Below are 10,140 nucleotides of genomic sequence, written 5' to 3'. Positions count from 1 at the left end.
TTTTCAAAAGAACAAAGCACCTACTTCTCCCTTCCAAGCAGCTGAGGAAGAGAGGCTCTGCAGGCATGCTTAAAGCCAACTGGGTGATACGCGTTTTCCCAACAACTGGCAAAAGTGACTGTAAAAATCACTCCATTGTTCAGCCAGGAAAAAAAAACACAAACACCAAACAACCAAACCACAAAGCAGCAGAACAGCTTAGAGCATTGCAACGCTCAGGAGATAGGAGCTGCATCTCACTACTGCTCTTTTCTAGAGCCTATGTCCAAACCTCAGCTCGCATCAGCGGTACGACATGCCCGTTCGGGAAATTGGCGGCACGGGAAGACGTTGGCGATGCGCTAAATGCACCAAGTCCCCAGCGTTGCGGGGAGAAAGCCCAGCTTCCCATCTCAGAGGCAGTTAAACTCAGTTTTCTACACGTGTCTCCCTGCTGAAACTGTCCTTATTCTAGCTCATTAACCTGAGTGGCTATTGCTTCTTTAAGCAATAATATTAATTAGGAAGTGGTAAAAGGCAAGAGCTGTTTTTCCCACACCTACGCAACACGCAGTACACACGCACAACGGAACCGCGGCTTTTATTTAGGTGGTGCTTTTCATACAAGCTACATCTTGCAAACCGATCCTAGCAGCTTAGGTTTGCACATCAGCAAAAGTACCCATTGGGCGGGCAAAGTCTGCTCCAACTCCACATGTGCCAAGCAAGCCTCATTTAAAAGTTAGTCCCACACAAATTCAGCACAGCTCACATGAAAGGGATTAAACCAGCACTCTCTGATGATAACTGCCAAGCAAGAGCCAAGCGACTGGTGATACCGGATAGGAAATAAGCTCCGGACCAGGGCATTTCTGAAGCAACACCACGTACTCACAACAAAACATCGCCTGTGCTGTACGGCTCTTACATATTTAAGTGTCTAGAGGTCTCCATTATCTTGTTCTTATTTTAATCTGTTCCTTCAAATCATCCATTTCTTTTCGCTTTCCTTCCTAGCCCACCAAAACTTCTTCCAAAGTAACAGACACTAACAGCCTCCTCTCAAAATCCCTCCACACACCAGGATCAGTGTTTTCCCAAGACCACAGATTATTCCCTTCTCCCTCTTTAATGAAAATCTGAAGGGTGTGATTAGACACCAGCTCCTCTGGGAAATCATGGTTTTTCCTACCTGCTTTAATTTCTTCTTCTAATGGATGTAGGTACCACCTCTTCTTCCGCTTCCAAGTGTGACCTTCTGCCTACAACTTCAAAGGCTTCTTGCTTAATCATCAATCAAGAAGAAAGCTTTTCCTCCTCACCTACCTCCAAAACCACCCAGCACTGCCCAGAAGTTGGCTGTTTCATCCTTGGAGCTTGCCACTTGCCACCCTGTGAGCAGCAGCAGCAATCAGATGAGCATAGTGTTATTTTTATAAAGTATTGGGATTCTGCTAAGGGAAGAAAGAGAGTAACTGTCCTGTGCCTCAGCTATCCTTTTCAGGGGGAGCTTTAAGTAGGGCTGGATGTTTAAAATGAAATGGAGGTAAAGAGCCTCACCTGGGGCTCCCAACGAGCACCAGCTATTTAATCAGTAAGGGTCAGCAAACATCCTGACCCCGTTCAGGCCAAGCCCTGCCTCAGTCTGCAGCAGCCTCAAGGCTTTTAGCGAGATTATTCAAGCTCTAACATTGCTCAACACAGCTTGGGTCATTGGGTCTTGCAATGACCTGCAGACTTTGCTTTTTAACAGGTGACCAGATTTTCAGGGGCTGGGATGATGAGAGAAATTGCCAGCCTGACTGGATGCAATTTTAATGCCTCAGATCAGGAATAAGACCTGCCTGTGAAGGATGAACCTATGGGCTCTGATGAAAAAGCCCCCGCTGCATCCGACAGTTGTAAACCTTACTTTATATTTACGGTTCTGCACGAATATCCTCCCTGAACCAGCCAAAAATCCGCACCCAGAGCAGGGGCAGCCGTCGGACCAGAGCCGTCCCTTCGTCCGTGTGAGCAGTTCCAGCTATCACATCAGTTCTTTGAACAATTTTGGTGTTGTTGCTATTACCTCGGTCCTGCTCACCTCCCCGACACCCTCCTTCTTCCTTAGCTTGAGCCTCTGAGCTTTCAAATAATTTTCCCTTGATGTGGTCTCCCGTTTTGGACTACCAAACAGCCCGGTACTGACACAAAAGCTTTATATTGCCTCCTGCGAACATAGAGCATCCTCCTCCCCCAGTACAGAAGGGTGCAGGCTGGTTTAGGGAAGATAACTGGGTACACATTAAATCAAATTCAAAGTGCACGTACCTTGGTACAGCATCTTCCCGTCACCTTCTGAAACCACCGTGCATGTCAAAGCTCCCAGTTCGCATTTTGCTTTGAAATAATTCTCATCATCTTCACAGCAGGTATCCTATGTATCTCACATCCCAAGGAGCACTTGGCACAAAGATTTTATTTACTGCTACAGCTGAAGGTAATAAATACCTGATTTGACACAGTTAAGTAAAATTGCTTTATCCAACAACTGACCTATTTGGCCTTGCCTTTACTCACCCACCCCAGCGAGGCTTTGATCTCCAGTTTCTTATCTGTAATGAGGAGGTAATACGGCTTCACAGGAACACTGGCAGGCCAGTTCAAGATTATCTAATGGAGGCACAAGATGACAACCAAACCTGCAGAAACTATCCTCCTGCAGGATCTGGAAAAGCACAAGCAAGGAAGTAATTTAAAAAGACCTAGAAAATAAATTAAAATTATTAAAAAAAACAAGGACAGCCTGCAAGAAAGCCATAGGCAGCTTTAGAAATACGGATCATTATTTCATTTGTTTAGAGAGTTCATGTTGCAGCTGTGCTATGCAATTATTTTACCACAAACCATTAAACATCCCTGTTACGAAAAAATTTAAGTATTGACTTGCAAAAACTACCAGGATTCTAATTAAAAAGAAGCACATCCAGAAAAGGTCTTACCATTGGAGATGAAACTTTTAACATTTCAAGTTGATTAAAACAGCAGGGATTTCAAATTCATTCTCCATCGTACAAATGATTTTCCTCGTTCGTATTTTGTTCAGGTTTCCCAGCTGCGCACGCAGGTGCTGGGCTGCGAGGTGTGTATTGACTTCAGCTGCGCTGAAGCTCAGCACCCACCACCAAGGAGGCACAGCAGGGCTTTGCTGCACCAGTCGTGGGCTTTAGCAAGCAGCGGGGCTTGCCAGTCCTGAGGCTGCATGCATTTGAGTGAAAGGTAACGAAGGGCAAATAATTCAATTCAAATATTTTTATTTTTACTAAAGAAAAATTAAATTTTAACTCCTTTGGCTCCTCAACACATGTTTCATTTTATTCATGTCACCGCTGCCTGCTTAGACCAGAAACGCTTTGGGCTCGTTCCCACAATGGGTTTGCATACCATCAAAGAAAGCTGAAGCTCAGCCTTTGCTGGTCCTACACTAAAAAACATTATTAACAGCTAATTAAAGAGTGGTATTTTCACTGTGTGGGGGATTCTCTGCATGTTAATGAAAGTTGCAAATCTTCTTAGACAACCGGGAAGGAAGCAGCAGTAAAACCATGTTTCCCCAAACAAGCATCTTCCAAGGCTGCAAAATCTTTCTCTACAATAAATGCTCTGAACTCGGTCATTGCACCATCTTGTGGGCTCGAGTGTCAGGAGGTAAAACAGGGCAGAAGTTTTTCTCCCTCTTCCTGAATTCGAGTGCAGGAGCACAAAGTGCGTACTGGTTTTTTAAATATGTCCTCCTTGCATGCTCTAAATCAAATTCCACCTGTTAAATTCTTACAATTTTAAGCAGTACTAGGATCAGTTCATGACATTGGGGCTAAAATTGATTTTAAGCATAAAATGGAGACACTAAATTACATGAACTGACAAAAACAAGCCACACGTTTGTCCTACCAGACCACTACATGATGTGTTGACCTTGTCCTTTACAGGAACACGTGAAACGTGATAAAGCTTTGGCAGCACAAAGTCCATCAGGTGCTAGGAACATTGCTGAGCCCAAGCCCTGGGCTAGCACGAGAGAGGCCAAACACCCCCCGGCTATTTTGAGCCTTCACTCTTTGCTCAGAGCAACTCCGAGTCTCTGCCTGTAGCATCTGAGAAATTGTAACAGACAAAGCATTTGCTAATGTGGCAGTTGGAAGAAAACAAACCCATAAATTTTCCTTGCACAACACCAATATCATCTTAGTTGTTCCTTGCTAGAAAACAGCAACTCCTTTGATAGTGCCTTGCTTCTCTTTTACTCACTTGAAAGGAGGGAGAGTTGAAAAGTTGACTGCTCTTCCATTTGCCTTCCGAGAGAAAAGGAGTAAAGTTTCACAATTTAGGATCTATTTCATTCTGAAAAGGTAAAATATGCAGTATATCCCTTCCTCGCTTCTCATTAAAGGGATACAGCCAGCTAAAACCGATTCGGCTGAAGCAGCAGCTACCAAGGCAAGAAAGAACACATCTTTAGATTTGAGTTAATAGCTAGGATAAATTAATTATAGTAATTTATGGGTTTGTAAGAGTGATTATTTTAATGTTGATGTAGATATGATTGCTTTAGAATATTAATCAAGAAATAATGACGATAACCAGCATTTATATGAAACATGAAGCTTCTGATTTACAAAAAGGAAATGGAGTACACGCAAGGCAGCCATTTCCCCACATTAATGTCTCTCCCCCCAGTGACGTGTGCCACGCCACACTCGCTTTCCTGTCCTTCCTTGTTTTCACGCAACTTCGGGAAGAAGGGACGAAGCCAATGCAGCTTCCCTGGCACACGCAAGGAAGCCATCTGCACGATGCCCATTCTAATTCATTCTGCCTCAAACGCTACGTGCGATGAGTTGCCCGCGGTTTGTGCCATGGTCACGCGACAAATTCCCTGGACAGAGATTACAGGTCAGTCCCATCCAATCTTGTTTGGTGCCATATATAGGAGCCTGAGGATTTGAGCCTAGTTACTACTAAATGCATATTCACATCACAGAAGTGATTTTTGCACTTCTGTGCATCTCAGCACAGAAGACACAAATGAGAAGACTATTGCCCAGAGCAGCCACTCTCCATCAGAGAGATGTCACAGCACTTATTTTGTGGATAATAATCACCGTGTTTTCTCTCACAAATGGATTACTACATGACATTGCCATCTCCCTTATTGCTACAAGCTGGCACTCAAAACACTTAGCTTTACTGCGTAAGTTTTTTCTTTCTGATTTAATCCTTTCATCTATTTTAGATTTATCTGTGGTTGTTGGCTGCTGCTAAGTGCCAGGGACTCCTGCCAACTGTTCTCTTAAACCTTTACAAAATCCAAAAAACCTGTATTTTAAAATCAGGATTTTTTGCTTATTCCCCAACACTGTAAAGTTGACATGCTCCAGACGTAATCAAAACAGAATTTTATTTCCCGTCCTCACAAGCACTGCAATATAAATAGTAAGATTATATATGCTCCCACTTATGATCATAGTAATGTGTCTAGGACACCCATTTTGTTCAAAAGGCACCATATTCCAGTAGAAGTAACAGTTTTCCAATCATCCATCTTAGCAAAAAACGGCCTGTGAGAGGATCCCTGCTGAGGAATTTTGGTTTTGATGAAAACAATAAACAAGTAATATTGAAATGAAACTCATGAATACTTAACTATAGTAGATACCACCAACTTGTAACCTCAATAAACCCATATAAACTGTTTCCTGTTTACGTAAGTACTCCCAGATCAACTCTTCTCTATTGTCATGAGGCAATTCTGATACATACGAGAAAGAACAATTACAAAAACAAGTTGCAGCAAACCTATCTTGAGCAAATTAAACAGCACATTAAGCACCCGAGCAAAAATTTGCTGAGTTGTTTCCATTTACTGAGGGCATGTGGCTATGCTTACCTCCATTAGCATTAATGGCATACAAAATTGCATTTAGAGAAGGGCAGCAGATTCCTTGTGCTCTTCCTGAAACCTTTAAAACCATTTTTATTTCCAATGCATATTGTATCAGCTAAGAAGTATCTTCTGTCAACACATTCTAATACACAAGCTCTTAAAACCAGGCAAAAATAGTTTTGTTTCATTAAACACTTAGATACTCTACTTTAAAATTTTAATTAAAATGAACATTGGAGCAACCTGTTGTTCATACTGCTCAAATACACACTTGGATAAGAAGAAACGAAGTAGTTCCAAGTAAGTTTTGCATACTCCATTACCCAGGTTGAATGTTTATATTAAACCCTGCATGTATCACCGTATGCTCCTAGGAAAAATCCCGATTAATTTACCTGCACATTATAGTATCAGACACTGGATTGCTTTTTGACATTTCTCTGAAAAATGTTAAACCTGTTCTTCCATGATTAAAGTACGTAACTGACTTTTCAGTGTGAAACCTCTGTGAAATCCCACCTTTCACACCCCAAGCTCAGATGTATGCACTAAATCCACCTAGTTCACAGCCATCATGGCTCACCTGCACTATTAGAGGGACGGGGACACTGCCCTGTGATGCCAGATGGGCAGCAACAAGCTATAGCATCATCTTTCTTTCGGGTATTCAGTCAGGAGGTCAATAAAAAGAGATTCAGGTCTTTATCTAAACTACGCAGGGAAGAGCAGTCACAGCAAGAACAGTCCCTGAAGCCTCATCCAGGACCCAGGACTGAAATAAATTTATGTTCCACTGTTACCACCGCTTTTTCCCTCGTTCCATCGTGAAAATAAGCAAGTTTGCACTGTGACAGTGCTTTTATAGACTATGAAGCCCTGGGTGAAGCTGTATCCCTGCTTTTTATTTTATGGCAACTAAGAACCATTCACACTATAGACTACAGTAAAAATATTACCAAACACAAACTACTATTTTTGACGGTTTTATTGGCTGTGCCGCATGGCTTTTTCCTAGCCACACCCCCTCCGGCAAAATTTCCAATTGGGTGAAAGTTTCATCACTTCCAGAAACAATTCCAAGATAACCTTCTACTTGGGAGCGGTACCACTAACATTACTTCGATGCTCGTTGGCACAGGGTGAGCATGCGCTCACAAGGATTTAGTTTATGATGTTTACCTTTTTCAAAAAGCAGACACTGAAGACAACTGTACTAAAATCTTTCACCTGATGACACCAAGTGGGCAAAATGATCAGCAACATCTGTATTAAGTCTGCCTCAGTGGACATGCTCAATCACTCTAGGTTTGAGCAGACTCTTTACATTCCACACCTAAAAAAAGAGCATTGAAACGTTACAGCCGGACAGTTATATCGACATAATGCATCTAATTGGGAGTTTCAGCCTCAGATGCTGCTGTTCTCATTTAAGCACCTCCATTTTAAGTCCCCAAAATTCCCCCGAAACTATTAACCTCCATTGTAGACCAATCTTGGAACGAGTCCTCTCACAAAAGCAGCCTTTTTTACCCACTAACGTCACTGAAGAATGCTGAGAAGTTGCAGAGTAGAAGTCTTTTTTCCCCTTTCTCCACATCTGGTAATTAATGCTAAATTTGTACATTTGGACCATTATTTAGAACTGAGATGCAGAACACTGGCTGGAACGCTATTGCTGCAGGAAGAGATCCTGCTATCTCTGTAGCAGACTTTAAAAAAGGCTGAGGCCAAAACAATGAAGAAATAGCAAGTCTGTAAACAAGCTACAGAAATAATTGCATTTGCTTTTCTTGCTGCAGAGGTATTTAAAGCCTAATCTCTCCAGTAATTACAGCAGCAGTATTAGTACCACTTGTTTAAACTGTTTAAAGCAAGTAAATTACCAAACAGCAGATAGCATGCTTACACAACTAAAACCCATTTACATTATCTGCAGTAACCGTACTGCAGCGCATATACAGCTACTTTATCATATTATAGCAAATTACAGGAGTGCTCAGGATGTTTATTAAAAATGCGTTGCATAATTGAAAGTCATTCCTTAATGCAGTAAAGTGGCAAAAACAGACCCAGCTGTTTTTTTTTTTTTTAAGAATTTTAATGTATGTACAATCAAAACTGTGTAACTGTTACCACTTCTTAACATCTCAGTGCAGAAAAATATGTAGTCTTTACAAACACTAGTCTCCAAGCTCACATGCATCTTTTATTGGCTTCTTTCTTCTTCAGACGTTTTCTGCATAAACACCTGTAATGCAAGAGCATGGATAAGTTACCCATTCAACACTGAGTATTAACCCATTTGTTAATGCAAGGGATATCATCAGAAAAACCTTTGCTCACCACCAGTCAATCTGCCGGTAATTCCAGCAATTTTTGGTTAGTTTCATCATATGATATCTTTAGGTAAATGAATACATTTCTAGCAGAAAGAATATATTTATCCTTTGTTCTACAGGGCTGTTGGCAAAAATTTAGTGCAGAAAACAAACTGCTCTTACACATTTGCTGTCCATATTTTAGTCCAACAAAGTATTTTTTTGCCTAAAAATTATACTTTTAGAGCTACAAATATACAGAAATAGAAACGTAGCCAATGAGAATGTTCTCAGCTACATAGTGTTTCCGAGACTGTAGCCAAAAACCATCACATTGAACTAACAGCACACCAAATATTTAACTCACCCAGAACAATCTCCTGCTCTTGCTGTCTGACCGCCTTCTGCAGGATTTGTGACGAGCTGTAACATCAATTGGTATATATTAGTAACAATCAGTACATGGCAGCCGAGACCTGCAAGCTGTACCTAAATACAGAGATACCAGCAAATAAGCATCACAGGGCTTTAAGTTTTGAGGAAGAGAAGGACGAAAGCAAACTGATTTAAGCTATAAAGTTTGAACCTACAAAATGTGCCTCTCAAGCTTTTGTGTGTCTCTAAGCCTCATTTATTCTCAACTTACATCCACCTGGTATAAAGCTCTACAGAGTCTGGTGAAATTCATCACTTACCTTCACATCAGGGCCGTCTCTGAAGAGTGACCCGCTCCCAGTCCTAATTGTGTGCCTTTTATCTGGGAAGACCAGGCTCTGCAGAGAAAGTGGTGGACATGAAGCTATGTTAGATATTACAAGAGCAGTCTTCACAGAAAGCAAGCATAAACAAAAATTGCCTGATCAGTTCTAGAAGACAAATTTCCAGACAACTCTAACTCGACATGCGTGTAGCTGTATTTCAGACAAATAAGAAGGTTATCGTCAGTTCTCGCATCTGACGGCACTTCCTATTCAGGGTTATCATCATGAACAGCCAACAACTTTTGTATTTGTTTACTTAAAGCAGTAATTGTTTCATCTTGAATCAACTGTTGTACATTTTCCACTTTGTTTATAAAATGCATTAGCTCTGTTGAGTTAATGGTACGTAAAACTAGTTCTAATTGGGTTTTATTTGTTTAACTTGCTTTAAGATGTATTCACAGGTTATTTTTGATTAACAGTCCTGTATTTAACTGCTTAGCATGCAAGTAAAGGCCTAGAACTTTCTTAACAACTTTGTGCAGCTTAGTACAAAATAAACTTTAACTTACTCTTTACTTCAAGGCATCTTTCTGCTGTAGAAATAAAAGCAAAAGCAGCATTACTACAATATTCTTCCGCAGTAATTTTAGAATTTTAGAAAATCCTAAGGTAGGTTTATCCAGAAAAGACTCCCCAAACGCACTTCACCACCAACAGTCTGCTTGTAATTCCACCTATACTTGTGCTTTTATCAGGTATTACAAAAATCTTTATCAGATGGCATTTAGTAGTCAACAAACCCCTCTCAACTGTTTTTAGTCGGGAAACTTTGAAGCCTCCCTTACGCAGCTTCCCAGACTGCATTCGACCTAAGGACGGTGTTTAAATTGAAATTCCACACAACAGCAATTGTAACGTTCATCGCACAGTGTCTGTCCCATCGAAGAAGCAGAAGACTGACCCGTTTGCTACAAATAGAGCCATAAAAATAGAAACCAACAGAAGCACTAACCACACAGGCCTCATCTCCACAGCGCTTACAGAGCCCTGAGCTCGGCAGGACTCTGCCCCAGCAGTACGTGACGCCGCGAGCAGCGAGGGACTAGCCCGAGAGCAGCCAGGAGGCTCCTGAGGAGGAGAAGGAACCGAGCGGGGCCAGGCTTCAGCCTCCCAAGCCTTTCACTCCAAGCTCCACGAGCTCGCCAAAGGCACG

This window comes from Phaethon lepturus, unplaced genomic scaffold, assembly GCF_000687285.1.
Source record: "Phaethon lepturus isolate BGI_N335 unplaced genomic scaffold, ASM68728v1 scaffold10384, whole genome shotgun sequence".
Lineage (NCBI taxonomy): Eukaryota > Metazoa > Chordata > Aves > Phaethontiformes > Phaethontidae > Phaethon > Phaethon lepturus.
Note: the sequence above shows the minus strand (reverse complement) of the source record.